This window comes from Tenebrio molitor, chromosome Y (genome assembly GCF_963966145.1).
Source record: "Tenebrio molitor chromosome Y, icTenMoli1.1, whole genome shotgun sequence".
Lineage (NCBI taxonomy): Eukaryota > Metazoa > Arthropoda > Insecta > Coleoptera > Tenebrionidae > Tenebrio > Tenebrio molitor.
This window is the reverse complement of record NC_091056.1, coordinates 2635216-2653019: the sequence shown is the minus strand read 5'-3', so window position 1 is coordinate 2653019 and position 17804 is coordinate 2635216. Positions and strand designations below refer to the sequence as shown.

The window sequence follows — 17804 nt, the reverse complement described above, 5'->3', positions numbered from 1 at the left end:
TTTTAAGAAAAAAGTATAGCAAACCATATATATTTGTAAATCGCTTATGAAACTACAATAGATGACGTCATCAAATCTTCTCTACGATGACATATGTCAAAGTTAAGACAGTCAACTTTTTTTTTAAAATAGTACATTATACATTTCTTAGTCTATTCTTGTAAAGCTTTTTTTTTCTACATTTGAATGTGTAAAAAAAGTTGACACTTGCAATAGAAAAAAATCGAGAAAAAAAATAAAATATGATTTAATTTATTCGAAAGTGTTATTTTCTAAAAAGAGCTAGTTAGCCATGCAGATTGAGACAATTGAATTTTGACATTAATAGCCTCAATTATTAACCTACCTACATTTAAATAAATAGCTATGTTATAACCTGCATTTAAATAAATAATTATGATATAACATCTGGCTTCGAAACCTAACTTCTTCCTGACTATACCGCTTTGAATGCATACACGATGAAAATATGTAGTTGAATTTTGATAGTGCATGAATGACATGATGAGTCTTGGGAATCGTATTCGAATTATTCGAATATTTGAATAGCTGACTATGTAAAATTCGAATAAGTGTAAATTCTAATATTCGAATAAAGTAAATTCAGGATGGATCGGGTATTTCACTGTCAAATTATTTTATTTTTTGGCTATGTAATTCTTAAAATAGTGAGATGCAGGGAACCAACATAACGCGAATTTAGCATAGTAAATTCAGTATGGATTTGGTATTTCGTCCGAGTCTCAGTTTTTTGGCCGAGGCGCACCCGAGGCTTGAAAACAAACAAGGTCAAATCATTTTATTTTTTGGCTACGTGGTTGTCTTGTAAATAGTGACATGCAGGGAACCAACATAATGCGAATTTACAAATGTTTGGCTTACTAGCTCTTTTTAGAAAATAACGCTTTCGAATAAATTAAATCATATTTTATTATTGTTCTCGATTTTTTTCTGATGTAAGTGTCAACTTTTTTTACACATTCAAATGTAGAAAAAAAGGCTTTAGAAGAATAGGCTAAGAAATGTATAGTGTACCATTTAAAAAAAAAAGTTGACTGTCTTAAACTTTGACATATGTCATCGTAGAGAAGATTTGACAACATCACCTATTGTAGCTTCATAAGCGATTTACAAATATATATGGTTTACTATACTTTTTTCTTAAAACAAAAAAGATGTAGGGCCGCGAATACCAAACTGAATCACCCGGTATAATTTAACAGAAATATATTTATTAATTAAATATAACAGATGTCTCAGCTAAGACTTTCGAGCCTAATAACTCGGTTATTTTCCAAAGGATTTTTGTGAAATTATTTAAGACGGTGAAGAATAAAATTCCATTAATGCAATTACCCAAGTCTTAAAAACGTAATTTTTACATGCCTTTTTAAAATGTTGAATCACTTAAGATTTACATCAAAAAATTGATCGTCAATAAAAAATGCTGTAGGGAGAAACTCGTTCTCGAAAGACGTCTGGTTTGCAAGAAAAAAGCAAAAAACTGTGTTAAACGTGTCTGCAGAAGCAAAAACGTAGACGCCTATGAAACAAACGCGCACCCTCAACGAATTTTGGTCATCCCTTTTCGCACAAACGCAGGTGACATATTTGACGTTTATTTTGCTAACCTTGCAAACATTTACAATGTTTGGACGTAATTTATTATACTGGATGCTTTAATTCTTCCATAAAGGACTAAAGCACGATCGGGATATTTTAGCAAGGTAATTTAGTTCACGTACGCTTCCTGTGTCTTCAAATAAATTGACGACTCTCTTAACCTTACATTTTGTAAAGCCTACATTTGGATAGTGTTCCACGAGAAAACGAACTGTGTCATTGAAGTTCTTAGGACACTCTCCATAGGCAAAAGTTGTTTCGTTTTTCAATAATATTGAAATTTCTGCCGTTGTAGTCTATTTTTAGAGTATTTTCAATAAATTTACACAATTTGACGTTTCTAATAACGCGCGCCCAATTTTAACAGATTTTAATGGGTGTACAAAATGTTGCTTGGCAATCTTTCATCAATTGTTTCAAAAGGTAACTCAAGCTCAAATACCTTCAAATTTTACATTAAATTTTTAACAACAAAATCTAATTTTTTCGTTGAATCAGACGAGTGATTTAGTTAATTGTTTGTGTAGACCCCTATTTTTTAATGTTTAATAATCTAAGAATCGCGCCTAATTTTCAATAAAGGAAGCACGACCTGCTATATTATAACCGGCCTGTTCAAAAGTGTAATTTGGGTGATCCCCGCAGAGCGCTAGTGTACGGGCGCTTTTTGGGGATATTAATCATCTTAAGTTTTTGTCACCGAGAGTTTTTCTCGTTCAAATGACATTCGAATTTAAAATCAAAAACACAAAAATACAATTATATTCAATATTGTATTAGAAAGAAAATATGAACTTACTGTACTCAATCTTAACTCTAAAATCATGTCTAAACCTATTTTTCCGCATTTTTATTCTTCACAAGCGCCCGTACTGTGGCGCCCTCATCGGCGAAAATTGGCTCTTTCTCGGAAACATTTTCGCAATGCTTTTTTAATGAAATGAACAGGCCGGTTATTATACAGCAGGTCGTGAAAGGAAGCATGCGTTAAAATTACATTTTTTAACTTGAGGTTATTTTATTATTACTAATTGAACCTTCGCCGTCTAAATTATTTGTATTTTAAATTTCATAAAAATCCGTTGGCAAATAACCGAGATACTCGCCGAGATATTAGGCTCGAAAGTCTTAGCTGAGACACTCTGTATATTGAAGGAAAAAATTACACAAATAAGAAAAAATATAACAAGATAAAATTCTGTAAATCCTGCAAAAAATTTAAGGCCAAAAACAATATAAAATCCTAAAGTTTATGTAATTATGTTATACTTAATATAATTATTTACGAAAAAGAAAAAAAAATCCTAAAAATGCAACAAAACAAAATAACATTCACTTAAAAAAAGCAGAAAACAAATCACAGAATTATTTACATTTCAGACTTCTCATTTTTTTTTTGAAGCCCCTCGGATACTGCAGAAAACTTCTCCTCACGAATTTACGATTGTTTGTCTAAACTCCACTTTCACCTGTTCCACAATAATTATGGTCTTGAAGGTGAAAACTGGAAATGCCCATTATTTCACTATCTTGAGAATGTGAGGAAGGTTTTTGATCAAATAATTTACAAACCGCAGTCGATGTTGTAGCCTGATGATATGAACATTCTACAAATTTTTCATCTTGGATTACGACACTCGACATTTTATTCAGAAAAGCAAAGCTCTTCCAAAAGTACAATATTGACGTAAAACCAGTTGTTGCCTCCTGGATATTTACAAGAATACTTCTTTCGGCCAACAACTTCCATGACTAATGTACTTTCCACTTATCTTGGATAACGATGTGTGGATGTACCTATACACTTTTCCTTGCTCCACGGCCCTACAAAAACGAGTCCAATCTGAAATTGGAACAAGTTCCAACTCCAACAGGCTGAAGCCTGAACTTATAAGTTCATTCAAACTACAAAAGACCAAACTATAAAAACAAAAATAATACAAAACCGCAAATCGACAAAACAAACAAGAAAAAAATAAAACAAGATAAAATCCTAAAAATTCAACAAAAGAAGATAACATTCTAAAAATTCAATAAAACAGATAAAAAACAAAATAACATGAAAAAGTAAAAAACAAAACAAGATAAAATTCTATAAACCTAACAAAAAACTTTCAATATAAAATACTGTCTATAATTCTATATAATAAAACAAGGCTAACAAAACACACATAAATCACACTAATCACGGCATTATTTTTTCAGTCTTCATTTTTCCCTGCAATATTTATATATTAGAAAAGTGGTACACTTGTCTAAAATTAAATTAAAACAACAACGGCGTGCAATTGTCCTCTTCGCAGTTTCTGTCGACACCTTTTGGTGAAGGCAAGCTGTTAACAACAACAGTTTTTAACGCTGCTGTAAACTGGTGACAAGCGGGGTTGGTGTTAGCTGCGCCATGTTGACGGTTGCTGGAAAATAGATTCTCCAATGGATCTTGATTAAATGAACGTAGATTCAAATAATCAAAACCATCCACATCTCTGAGTGTGTCCCACAAAAAAATTTGCATTTGCAAACCACAGTCGATGTTGTAGCCTGATGACATGAACATTCTACAAATGTTTCATCTTGCATTACAACACTCTCGACATCTTCAGAAAAGAGAAGCTCTTCCAAAAGTACAAAATCTTCATTTGCAGAATGTTCATAAATCTTCCAGGATTCAATGTTTTGAACTTCATCTATTTTGCAAGCATCCTTCCAAAGTTGGGTTTGGTAAACATTTTTGGGAAATTTGAAGAAGTGCTTGTTGACAAAGCTTCCAGAAATATTAACGTAATACCTACCTAGTTATTGCATCCTGGAATAAGCCATGATTATATTGAAGAAAAATTTTTTGTCGACGAAGTAAAATTTGTAGGATCTGATATAACGGTCAGTGATGCATTCTATAAAACTACACCGGAACTATATCAACTGTTGTTTAAAAACAACCCAAGAAATTATACTGAAAACGATTTAAACACCTATAAAACAATTTTAGACAGTAGTAATGTCCGCAGACTTAACTTTCATCCTAGCGACAGGGATCAAGATCAAATAAGTATAGATCGATAATCGCTCCTTTATATTTTGAACAGCAAGCAATTTATAAAACACCAAAAACAGCAAAAAAGAAAACATTGTGGAAAGGAATGTTTAAAGAAGTCTCGAATAAATCAATTGACTAGGTACGTTTATTGTAATGATCCAAATGAGTTAGTTAAAAGATTGAGATTAGGTATGAGTTGCATCTCAGTCAGCAGTTCATACAGGTCACTCTAACGAAATTGTTTCTGTTATTAAAGAGTTGCGTGAAGCTAACGTAATCGAATAAGACATTAGAATGGTTCCACCAAAGAAAACTTCCGTTAAAAGAGATTTAGTTTCAGCATTACATAAGCCTGCAAGAATCAATTTTAAAAGACGTCGTGTTATTATAAAAGGTATTAATGAAACACTGCAAGCTGATCTTGTTGAAATGATTCCGTATGCCAAGCAAAATAAACAATTTCAATATATACTTGTAGTAATTGACTGCTTTTCAAAGTATACATGGACTGTTCCTGTGAAAGCAAAAGATTCAAAACATGTAACAGAAGCAATGGAAAAAGTTCTATCGCAACAAAGTGTACATTTACCAAAAATTTTGCAAACTGATAAAGGATCCGAATTTTATAACAGTAAGTTTAAAGCATTGATGAAGAAATATAAAATGAACCATTACAGTACATTCAGAACAAAGAAAGCATCCATAGTTGAACGCGTTAACCGTAATCTAAAAATTTAATGTGGAAACAATTCAGTTTGCAGGGTAATTATAAATGGATAAAAGTATGTACCTACTGGCTGATATTACAAAACAATATAACAACAGCTATCACAGAACGATCAAAATCATACCATCAATGATAAATAAGAGAAAAGAAAAATTAATTTTAAATGCCGATTTATACACAGGTAAAAATTGGCAGTAAAAATAACAAATATGCAGTTGGAAATCATGTTCGAACCAGCAAACACAGGGAAGTATTTGACAAGGGATACACCCCGAACTGGTGAAATGAAATTTTTCTCATTAGCAAAGTTAATTTAACCAACCCAACTACTTTTATCTGCTAAAGGATATGAACGGAAAAGATATCTTAGGTGGATTCTATGAAATGGAGGTGAAAAAAGTTTTAAAGAAGAAAGGAAAGAAGATTTACGTGAAATGGTTAGGATTCGATGAAAGTCACAACGCTTGGATTGATGAAAACAATATCACATAGAACTACTACAGATTGTGCGATTCCGTTTCAAAATTTACCAATATTGTTACTGAACAACATTGATTATGCATAGATCCAACCAATCAATAGCTTCATATCATAGCAACTACAACCAATACAGTGTGAACATAAAGTTTGGAACAAAATTCATAATAACGTAATGTGATGTTTTAAAGAAAATCACTAGGACATGTCGATTTTATTTTGAAAAATGCCATCCCGTGACGGGCGCACTCGAACTGCGGTCCAAGTACGGTCAGGTAAAAAGGGTCATAATCGGTCTTACTAATCTCCTCTCGAACTGTGGTCAAGACCTCGAGGGGTGAAATTTTTTTATCAGTCAACAACACAGAATCTCACATAATATTTTCTTGTGAAAGTAACATCCAATTTATGTGTAATCAACAAATATTCTTTGATTTCTTTGTTGATGGAACATTTGACTATCGCCAAAACAGAATTTTATTAACACCTTAATACCAAAATATTAGTATGATTATGTTAAATGCGTGTCTCACAAGTTTTGTAATACTGTTTTGTAAATAAATGTTTGTTTCCAAAGTTTTGAATTAAATATAATAAAGTTTAATTGTAATTCATGGTATATGGTGGGGGGAGGTCAACAGGTATATACCTACCTTTTAGTTATCACCGAAATACTGCCAACAAAAACACTAGATGGTAATAGCCAACTCGTTCCCAAAAAGTTCATGAATGCCTAATTAGTTAAATTTTCTTGACCGCAGATCGAGATAAGATTAGAGACGACCAGGTAAGCTAAAATTCTTTGACCGCAATTCAGGTATCGGATTAATGGGCTTCTGAGCGCTGACCGCAGTTCGGGTGTACCGCCTGTGACGTGCAACTTGTTTAAATGACATCACTGCTTTTTGCGCAATGACGTCATAACCAATTTTTTTAAATGACAACCCCCACTTTTTTCTTCTCTTTTTGATAGACCCTTCTACTACCTAAACGACGAATGAAAAAAATTGGTACCTTACATAACAATTTTTTTGAGACATTGGCAATTTATATTTCAAAAATGTATTTTTATTAAATAACATTGTTAATTTACAATGCGAAAATTTCCGATAATAATGCGGAATCTGGAAAAGTGCCCCGAATGCTTGCAGCGTTTCCACGTTGAATGGCAAGGGAAATCCTCTCAAAAAGGAATTTCTTAGATTTTGAATCCCCTGATTCCGCGATAAGTCGGTCTCCGATGACACTAATGAAATCTATTGTTTCTTTGCACCAAGGCCCTAAGGTTTCAAAGGCTAAACCTTTAAATATGTAGTTTGAAGAAATAATTGAACTATATTTGTTATGTTTGCGTTTGCAAGCCATTTCAGCGGCAAAACCTGAGACTTCAGATGTTTTCAATACGTAACTGTCTGCAAGTGTATCTACGACAGTAACGTCCCAAACCAAAGGTTGACCTTTATTCCACGGTACTAAAGTCATCCCATCAGGGCGTTTTCCGTCATCACGAGATAGTCCGTTTGGTTCTAAAGTTGAATTAACATGAATAGAAGTCAAAGACCGGTTGATAATAGAATTAATTTCAGTGTGTCTTGAAAATCTACCACTGCTTTTGGAACAACTTAGACCGTGAATACCAATTTCATCAACTTTCGCATTGCATTTGCAAATATGAGGTGTACAAAGATTACAACCCAATCTTAAACCAATACAAACTTGGAAGGAAGTGTTATCCAAAAGAGTACCAATATTAGGAGAAGGTATTGCATGTAACCAAGATCCTGATTCTCTGCATTGCAAAGCCTTAAAACGAGCCAAGTCCCTAGATGAATTAAAGATTAAGTCATTGGCAATTATTCTTTTGATATTGATATTGTAACGGTCCGAATAGGTTCGATAAATTAAGAATTTTAATTTTAAAATAATTTCAACGAAATATTTTAAATACCGTTCATTTGCGACGGAAATGCTGGTCAGTTGTAAAATTTATTGAAGCCGTGTCGGCTCCACATTCCTCAAGTGAAATCTGCCAACCTTTCTTTGAAAATGCAGGTACACGTCCGGTCCGAACATAACACAAAGATAACAGTTTTATGGGAAAAGAAACATTGCAAAATTTACTCGTTCGACAATTTGGGGAGTCCAGTTAAAATCAGGAGATAATTGAATTAATGAATTTGATGTTAGCAGGTTTCAAATTGAGAGAACAACAAAATTAATGTTCATTAGGTTAATTTACCTTTTTTAGCATTCTCAAATTTGTGGCATATTTGTAATTAAAGGGCGAGAATTGCAAATTAAAAACAGAGCGCTTTATCGTAGAAAATAACTAGAATCGTTTGCACTTTTAGTTAGAAAAGTAACAAAGCAAAGTAGAAAGGGAGTCGGTAGAAAACACAGAGGACCGGGTAACGGTAAAGCCAGGTAGTCGTAGAAATCAGACGTGTGAGTGAGAGAGAGAGAGAATGAAATTTACGAAGTAATTATTAATTAGAACGGTTTTGGGGAATCAAACCAATGTAGAACTATTTTTAGAAGTAGCAGAACAACGGAACTTAGTTGCATGAAATGGCACTTGCGTAACAGCGTTTCAAGCCCAATTTAGGTTTCAAAATAAGGTTAATTTGTTTCATTTTAATTATGTTTGTTTCATTTTAATTGTGTTTGTTTTATTTTAATTATGTTGTTGCATTTTAATTATGTTTGTTTCATTTAAATTCTGTTTAATTTTTGTTGCTGATTTTTATTATTGTATAGAGTCGGTAATTCAGTGTTCCTGTTAATTCGGTTTGTCCCATTTTTAGATTGTGTTTGTTTCTTGATGCTGATTTTTATTATTGTATAGAGTCAGTAATTTAGTGTTCTTTTTCAGGCTTCTAATTCAAGAACAAATTTGTACATTCGGTCTGGTCCTAACAAAAGTCTAAATTTAAACATTTAAAATAATGGTGGAAAAACGGAAACTGTAATTTCAAAAGTTCTAGAGATTTCGAAAAGGCGTCGCGATCGGCGTAAAGTAGAACCGAGCTGATTGGTCACTTTGGTCAAGTAGGGGTTGCGAAAGGGGGGTGCGCCAGAAATGATAAAACCGATTGCGGGACGGGAAACAGGGCTTTTTTGATTCACTCGGGGTTTGATCTCCAAAGTAGCCGGTACTTCCAGCAGCCATTTTGTGACCACGTTCTTTACATTCACAAGGTAAATTATTTCTCTAATTCTTGTACATTATTTGTAGTCGCGATTTAATTAGTCAAACAGCATTTAGTTCTTTATCGTTCTAAAGTAAAGATTATATTATTTTCTTTGAGCTTTTGGTGACCACGTGACTCTTTAGAATCTTATATTAATTTCTTTACCGCGAAGTATGTGATCTTCTTGCATTTACCGATTGGGGAAACGTGCTCTTGTCAAGGGGAACTAGTATGCAATTATTATAAAACATTTCCATTAATTATTTATGTCTTGGATTCTCGAGTTCGGGAAGCTACCGCCAGTGTCCGTCGCACTCAATAAGCTGTGGTCCGGTGTAAGAGCACAAAATTAGCCGCGTCACCCCCAAGGGGGCCAGCGACCAAACTAGGCCAGCTGACACGTGAAGAGAGGTACCCTTTGGCCCTGTTAGAACCTTTTTTCCCTTTTATTTTCGACCACCGGAGTAGACCGGGGTGATCTATGAGATTCCAGGGCATCGCGTCGGGTTAAATTTAATTGGGGAAATAATTGAAATCTAAATCGGATCACATAGTTCGCATCTCAAACTCGTATAATGCTGTTCGCGCCACAAGCTCATATATTTGCCGAGCTTAGTCATTTATTTATGAGTCAGATCTCAATTCGTGGGCCGAGAGTCAAATTTCATTGGGTCAAATTTCCACCAACTTCTGTTATTAAATTCATTTATTTATTTCTATAATTTGTTGGGACCAAACACCACCACACTCGATTATTTGTTAAATAAAATTTAAGTGAAGTGTGCTCAAGCGTTTTAATTCTATTTTTTGGAAAACCTCCGAAGGTACGGCCTCTCCTTAGAACCTAATTAAACAAAATAAAAATAAAACACAACGTAGGATCCATAAACATTTCTTTTATCATTATTTTTGTTTCGTATTTTTCCGCAAAATTGCATCCTAGGGAATGCGGCAACCAACAATACACCAAATGAGGGAGAAAAAAAAACATTGAGGAAAAGTCAAGGAAGTCGAAAGGTTACAATATTATCCCAATTCTTCTGAAATTGTGGAATTGTTGGTCTTTCGTTCTCATTTTCTACATCCCAGACTGCTGAAGCTTCATCATTATGGTGAATAATAAGCTCATTATCCTTTGAATTTAGTAATTGAGAAACAAGCTTTTTAACACCATGAACTGAAGATAGGAAAGCAGGGAGGCAAATATCGGAAATGCGGCGAATTCCCAGTCCACCAAATCTAATCGGTAAAGGGGACTGACACCATTGTAAATCAGTTAAACGTAAATTAAGTATTTTTTCTAAAGAAGACTTTAAAGAAGAATCAATGGAATTAACGTAATTAGAAAATTTCCAAAAAGGAGTTCGCGTTTGCCTGAGTTTGAAACGGTCGAAAAAGTGGATTTTCGATCACGTTTTTTGAGAAAACAGTACGAAATGAACGTTTTCTCTCTTTACTACATAAATTATCAACATTTCTATTAATGAACTATGAAGAGAAAAATATAATTTTGTTTTGATTAATTTGTTGAAAAACCACAAATAAAATGCTCTGCTTGGAAGCTGTGTAGGCAAAATGAAAAGAGATATCGAAAATATCTCACGTCATTCACTAGATATTGTTATGAATGTGACGCAGACGAAAAGTGGTGTTTCCTACTTGAATATTAGTTGAAAAAAACGAAAAAAATGAAGTAATTTCTCAACGTTAAAATTTCACGTTGTAGACAACCAACCCTACATGCTACCTGAGCTAACAGCTTACGGAAAGGGGACTATACAAGGGTACAAATTACATCGGCATATCACCCATTTTAATATTATGCAAATCTCTATCATTTGTTTTACGTGCAATAATAATTTCCAGTAATAATACACCATGAAATAAGCACAATTTTTTCCTTTATTTCATGTCAAAGTTCACGATTTAAAATATCTTATTTTATACTGTCCGGTAGATGTTCGATTACATTATCCATTTGAGTCCGGTAGGTTAGTTATAACTTATAACTAGACTTAGGCGAAAAATAGTGAGCGCGTCAAAAATACCTCCCACCATCACGATCCAGTGCAATGCGCTTGTATTATAAAACTATCCACGGTTCACGCTCGCAGCGAAAAGATAGCGGTGCGACGCTGTAGCGAACTGGTGGGGAGCGTCAACTATTTTCCGCCTAACCCTACTTAAAACAGTATCAGAGACTGTTTTATTTATACAAATCAAATCTGACATTGAAAAGTGCAAAAGTCGAAAAATATTCACTTGAGTGCTTCGAAATGATCGAGTTGTAATACGAAAGTTGATTAGCAACCACGAATGTCATTTTTTAAAATGGTTGCAAGTTGCTCGTCAGAAGTTGACGACTCATGTTGACATTTGATATAAAAATAAAAAATGTCACACTAGTATTCGCCGTTGTCTTAAAAATAAAAAAAAAAAAAACATTTGAAGGACAATAAAAAATTATCAAAAAATTATCGCTGTAATTCAAAAAATAGCCTTACGATTGATCGAAAATGATGATGAATGAAATAATCACATATTATATCCCAAGTGCAAAATTTTTTATCGGAAATTTTTTTGCTAATGAACGAAAACATCCATAAATGAGGTCAGAAGACCAATTATTAGCAAATAAGAGCACGAGACGAAGTCGAGGGCTTTTATTTGATAATAATTGGTCTGCTGACCGAATAATTTATGGATGTTTGTTGTTTGTTGAGGGGTATACGGCTGATTATTTCCTGAATAGAATGAAAACAAACGCATTATTTCCAATCCTTTTTATTCAAAATAATTAAATAAAAAAAAACAGGTACAGGCATTTTTTATCAGATTATTGCACATGTGCAATTTAGAGAAATTTTATCGGGTTATTTTTTGTTTTCTCGTTTTGATTGGTCAATTGGTTGCTAAACACATTGTAACTTTTCGACTTCCTTGACCTTTCCTCGATGATTTTTTTTCCCTCATTTGGTGTATTGTTGGTTGCCGCATTCCCTCGGATGTTATTTTTGCGGAAAAATACGAAACAAAAATAATGAGAAAAGAAATATTTATGGATCCTACGTTGTGTTTTATTGTTCATTTTGTTTAATTAGGTTCTAACGAGAGGCCGTACCTTTGGAAGGTTTTTCCAAATAGAATTAAAACGATTGGGCACACTTCACTTAAATTATATTTAACATATAATCGAGTGTGGTGGTGTTTGGTCCCAACAAATTATAGAAATAAATAAATGAATTTAATAACAGAAGTTGGTGGAAATTTGACCCAATGAAATTTGACTCTCGGCCCACGAATTGAGATCTGACTCATGAATAAATGACTAAGCTGGGCAAATATATGAGTTTATGGCGCGAAAAGCATTATACGAGTTTGAGATGTGAACTATGTGATCCGATTTAGATTACAATTATTTCCCCAATTAAATTTAACCCGACGCGATGCCCTGGAATCTCATAGATCACCCCGGTCTACTCCGGTGGTCGAAAATAAAAGGGAAAAAAGGTTCTAACAGGGCCAAAGGGTACCTCTCTTCACGTGTCAGCTGGCCTAGTTTGGTCGCTGGCCCCCTTGGGGGTGACGCGGCTAATTTTGTGCTCTTACGCCGTACCACAGCTTATTGAGTGCGACGGACACTGGCGGTAGCTTCCCGAACTCGAGAATCCAAGACATAAATAATGAATGGAAATGTTTTATAATAATTGCATACTGGTTCCCCTTGAGAAGAGCACGTTTCCCCAATCGGTAAATACAAGAAGATCACATACTTCGCGATAAAGAAATTAATATAAGATTCTAATGAGTCACGTGGTCATCAAAATTCAAAGAAAATAATATAATCTTTACTGTAGAACGATAAAGAACTAAATGCTGTCTGACTAATTAAATCGCGACTAGAAATAATGTACAAGAATTAGAGAAATAATTTACCTTGTGAGTGTAAAGAACGTGGTCACAAAATGGCTGCTGGAAGTACTGAACGTACCTCCGGCTACTTTGGAGATCAAACCCCGAGTGAATCAAAAAGCCTTGTTTCCCGTCCTGCAATCGGTTTTATCATTTCTGGCGCACCCCCCTTTCGCAACCCCTACTTGACCAAAGTGACCAATCAGCTGGGTTCTACTTTACACCGACCGCGACACCCTTTCGATATCTCTAGAACTTTTGAAATTACAGTTTCCGTTTTTCCACCATCATTTTAAATGTTTAAATTTAGACTTTTGTTAGGACCAGACCGAATGTACATAATTTGTTGGTGAATTAGAACTCTGAAAAAGAACACTAAATTACTGACTCTATACAATAATAAACCCCAACATCAAGAAACAAACACAATCTAAAAAATGGAACAAACAGAATTAACAGGAACACTGAATTACCGACTCTATACAATAACAAAAATCAGCACCAAGAGTCAAACATAATTAAAATGAAATAAACATAATTAAAATGAGACAAACAGAATTAAAATGAAACAAACATAATTAAAATTAATCAAACAGAATTAAAATGAAACAAACAGAATTACAATGAAACAAATTAACCTTATTTTGAAACCTAAATTGGGCTTGAAACGCTGTTACGTAATTGTCATGTCATGCAACTAAATTCCGTTGATCTGCTACTTCTAAAAATTGTTCTACATTGGTTTGATTCCCCAAAACCGTTCTAATTAATAATTACTTCGTAAATTTCATTCTCTCTCTCTCTCACTCACACGTCTGATTTCTACGACTACCTGGCTTTACCGTTACCCGGTCCTCTGTGTTTTCTACCGACTCCCTTTCTACTTTGCTTTGTTACTTTACTAACTAAAAGTGCAAACGATTCTAGTTATTTTCTACGATAAAGCGTTCTGTTTTTAATTTGCAATTCTCGCCCTTTAATTACAAATATGCCACAAATCTGAGAATGCTAAAAAAAGTAAATTAACCTAATGAACATTAATTTTGTTGTTCGCTCAATTTGAAACCTGCTAACATCAAATTCATTAATTCAATTATCCCCTGATTTTAAATGGACCACCCAAATTGTCGAACATGTAATTACAATAAATTTATTGCAACGCTTCCTTTCCCCTGAACACTTGTTCCCCTTGGGCTATGTTTTGCCCCGGACGCGTACCTGCATTTTTAAAGAAAGGTTGGCAGATTTCACTTCAGGAGTGTGGTGCCACTCTTGTGAACAAAGCAACAATAAAATTTACAACTGACCAGCATTTCCGTCGCAAATGAACGGTATTTAAAATATTTCGTTGAAATTATTTTAAAATTAAAATTCTTAATTTATCGAACCTATTCGGACCGTTACAACATGAAGGAAATACACATTGTAAAAAACAATAGCAACGGCCATTACCACAGGAAAAAAGATGATGCGATTTTCACAAAATACATACATAATATGATTTTTTATTTTTGCAATAAAATTATGATACAGAACAGACTTCTAGTATGAAATAATAGTATACTATTACTATTACATGAGCAAGTACAGAATAAGTAAAGAATAAAAATCGTTACTTGCGAGTACATAGGTAATATAATCCTATACTTTATCTATAGCAAATTTTTTTGACTAATAAACCGATAATATTCAATTATTCACCGAAGGGACAAAAGATGAAACCAACCGTTTCATTGTAATTTTACCTTAAAAATATTTTACCATAAGGGTCATTTTTGTCTCATTCATAAGTCTTGACAAATCAGGTAGAAACTCCCAACTAATATTCATTCCCTCATCTGCAGGGAGTAAATGCAGATTTAATCGTAATACTTTGGGAAAATACAACTACACAATGCTGCACCCTGTATTTGGTAAATATTATAGTTTTATTAGTCTTCAAAGTCAGAAAAATGTCCTATACGATCAAATTGTAGGTATATTATGTACCTACAAAAAAATACTAAAACAAATTCTTAGCTCAATATTTTTAATTTTTTAAAATTTAATGTTCCTTTTGTTAAAAAAAAAATCGGGAAAGTCTGAAAATTCGGACAAACTTCAAAAATTATAAATTTTGTATGCATTCTCGATCATAACTGACGACATTTGTAATTGATTCTTTTTTTTGTTCGGTTTGTTCCCGGGATGGAAATAACTCAATTGAAAAATTGTTTTTGGAAAATTTGGAGAAAAATCTGGAAAAACGTATTCCAGCCTAAATTAAAATTACATCCGTTTTTACTTTTCTGTTGTTTCGCGATCTGTCCAACAAATGTAATTATTTTATTTCTATACCAATTTATTTCGCTATCGGATTGTTCACTTGAACATCGATCTTGCAATCGAAATGTAAATAAAACACCTTGAGATTCATTGTTATTTCAAATTTAATGGAAGAAAATAAATCATCATCACAAACTAATTTACTCAAATTTGGATTGGACTGTCGGGTCAGCTAATAAATAATAAAATGGAATGAAACAACAGTTTGCAGTGCAGCCAATTCAGATTTGGCATTGTAGGACTTGTCTTTCCAACACAAAATTTTATCTCCGTATTTAGGTACGAAACAGGACAGGATCGTAATCCTCTACCCCCTACTGAGCGTCTGTGACCAATTCAAGGTACCTGCGTCTCTCGGTTTGTTTGACCCAAGGAGGTTTGACCAAAATATAAATTTGTAAATAGAGGACCCACTGTACATCTAGTTCGAAATTTCTTTCAGGTAAACGCGAGCCTTAATAAAAAATTAAATTTTGGTATGAAAAGACAGTTCTTGGTTAAGGTATAAGCCACGTGTCTGCTAAGAAATTCAGCTTTATTTAAAAGATTTTCAACTGTAATAATAGGTTTTTCGACAGTGTTTTTGAAGCCTTGGTTAAAGATTGGAGAGCCTAAAAGAGATAAACTTCCTCGGTCACAAATTTTAATACCTGGTGCTAAATTTTGAAATTCCTTTATGACTTTTAAATCTGTGTCTCCAGAACAGTTAAAGATTTCGCATTTGTTAAAGTTTAATTCAAGACCAATTTTTCTGGATAAATTGATAACTTTCTTAAAGTGGGACAAAACTACTTCTGGGTAATCAGGTAGGGTTCCATCATCTAAATACCAAATATTCAGTTCAGAATCCAAAGATAAAATAATTGGTTGAATGGCAAGACTAAAAATCATAGGACCACAAGGATCTCCTTGTTGAGCTCCAACAGAAGAAGAAAGTAATGATCACCAAAAAATAAGGTTGAAGTATTCCTATAGCATTGATAAAGATAAGGGTAAAGAAGTGGGGTATGACATTGGACTTCTTTTAGAATACAATCTCGTTCGACTGAGTTAAATGCGTTTCTGAAATCTAATTTAAGAAGAACTTTGCCACGGTTTTGGTCGTTATTCACAAAGGTTCGTGTGGTATGAATTGGTGCTTCGCATCCTAGCTTAGTTGCCACTCCAAGTTGGTGTGGAGATAAATAAGAATTTACAATATTACGACTTTGAAAACAAGCAAGCTTTGAAGTCAATCTTCGTAAACAGTTTCCTATAGCGGTCCGTCTAATTCCTCCGTTTATTTTATTTTTTCATGTATTTTTTTTTTTGTATGGGTTTATTTTGTCGGTAAGTGCCAAATGGTTGGCAGGGAATAATTTCAACATTTGCGTTAAACTTTATTGTTAACCTTAGATGGTTGTTTGTATTTGTTTGAGGTCAATTAAAATTTTTACATTAAAAATTAAATTAATTGTTTAAAATAAAATTTGGCATTTCCACAAAAAAAATTGTTATGTAAGATACCAATTTTTTTCATTCATCGTTTAGGTAGTAGGGAGGTCTATCCAATATAGAAGAAAAAAGTGGGGGTTGTCTTTTAAAAAAATTGGTGATGACGTCATTGCGCAAAAACCAATAACGTCATTTAAACAAGTTGTACGTCGCAGGATGGCATTTTTCAACATAAAATCGACCTGTCCGAGCAATTTTCCAAAAAACATCACATAACGCTACTATGAATTTTGTTCCAAACTTTATGTTCACACTGCATAGCAATATTGGCAAATTTTAAAACAGAATCGCATCAACTATCTACTAATCACACCATACATTACTACAATAAATTGTACACCCCACACCAATTCGATAATACATAATATTTCGCATACAAATTCTGCTTTAATTAACTTCATCCCACAGCCAATCCTTACATTTCACTCACCAACACATATGACATCAAGAATATTGTAATAACCCAGATATCGCCAGTCTTCCGCCAAAATTCAAATATTTGAATTATCGAAAGAAACACGCGAAATTGAACAAAGTGGCCAGGTCGTGATCCGACTCGTCCACCTGGGGAGCGTTTCCGGGGCGGAGCTGCTCAAGGTCCGGTTAGATGTCCCGAGGGCGCTGTCTAGGTGGAGCCAAGAGTGATCGTCCGTCCAGCTTGTCCGCCGGGGAGCTTCTCGGGCAGAGCTATTCCAATGTCCGGGTGGATGACCCCTAGGGCGCTTTCCGATCGGAGCAGAAGAATAGTCTTAGCTCTTCTGCGTGATGTGCTGCAATTTATAGGGTCGGACGATGGGAGAGGTGGGTAGAAGAGAAGTTGCGGAAATGATCAGATATTGGGGAGGCGACGACGGCGCTACTCTGGTGGCCGCTCGGCGCACTACAACTGTGGGTCGCTACACAATCAATTATCTCCGTTAATACAAACATTTTACTAAGTCGATTTAGGCTAAAATTTTTAAGAATAATAATGTATAGTAGGTACCTTGTGTTACAAGGAACGCCTCAACTTTGAAAA

General features: G+C 34.1%; 1 long non-coding RNA gene across 1 annotated transcript in view; it reads left to right on the top strand.

Annotated features, from left to right (window-relative positions):
- The window catches only part of LOC138140549 (uncharacterized), a 390561-nt gene that overhangs the window by 58016 nt on the left and 314741 nt on the right, over positions 1–17804 (top strand). The gene's annotated exons all lie outside the window — the stretch shown is intronic.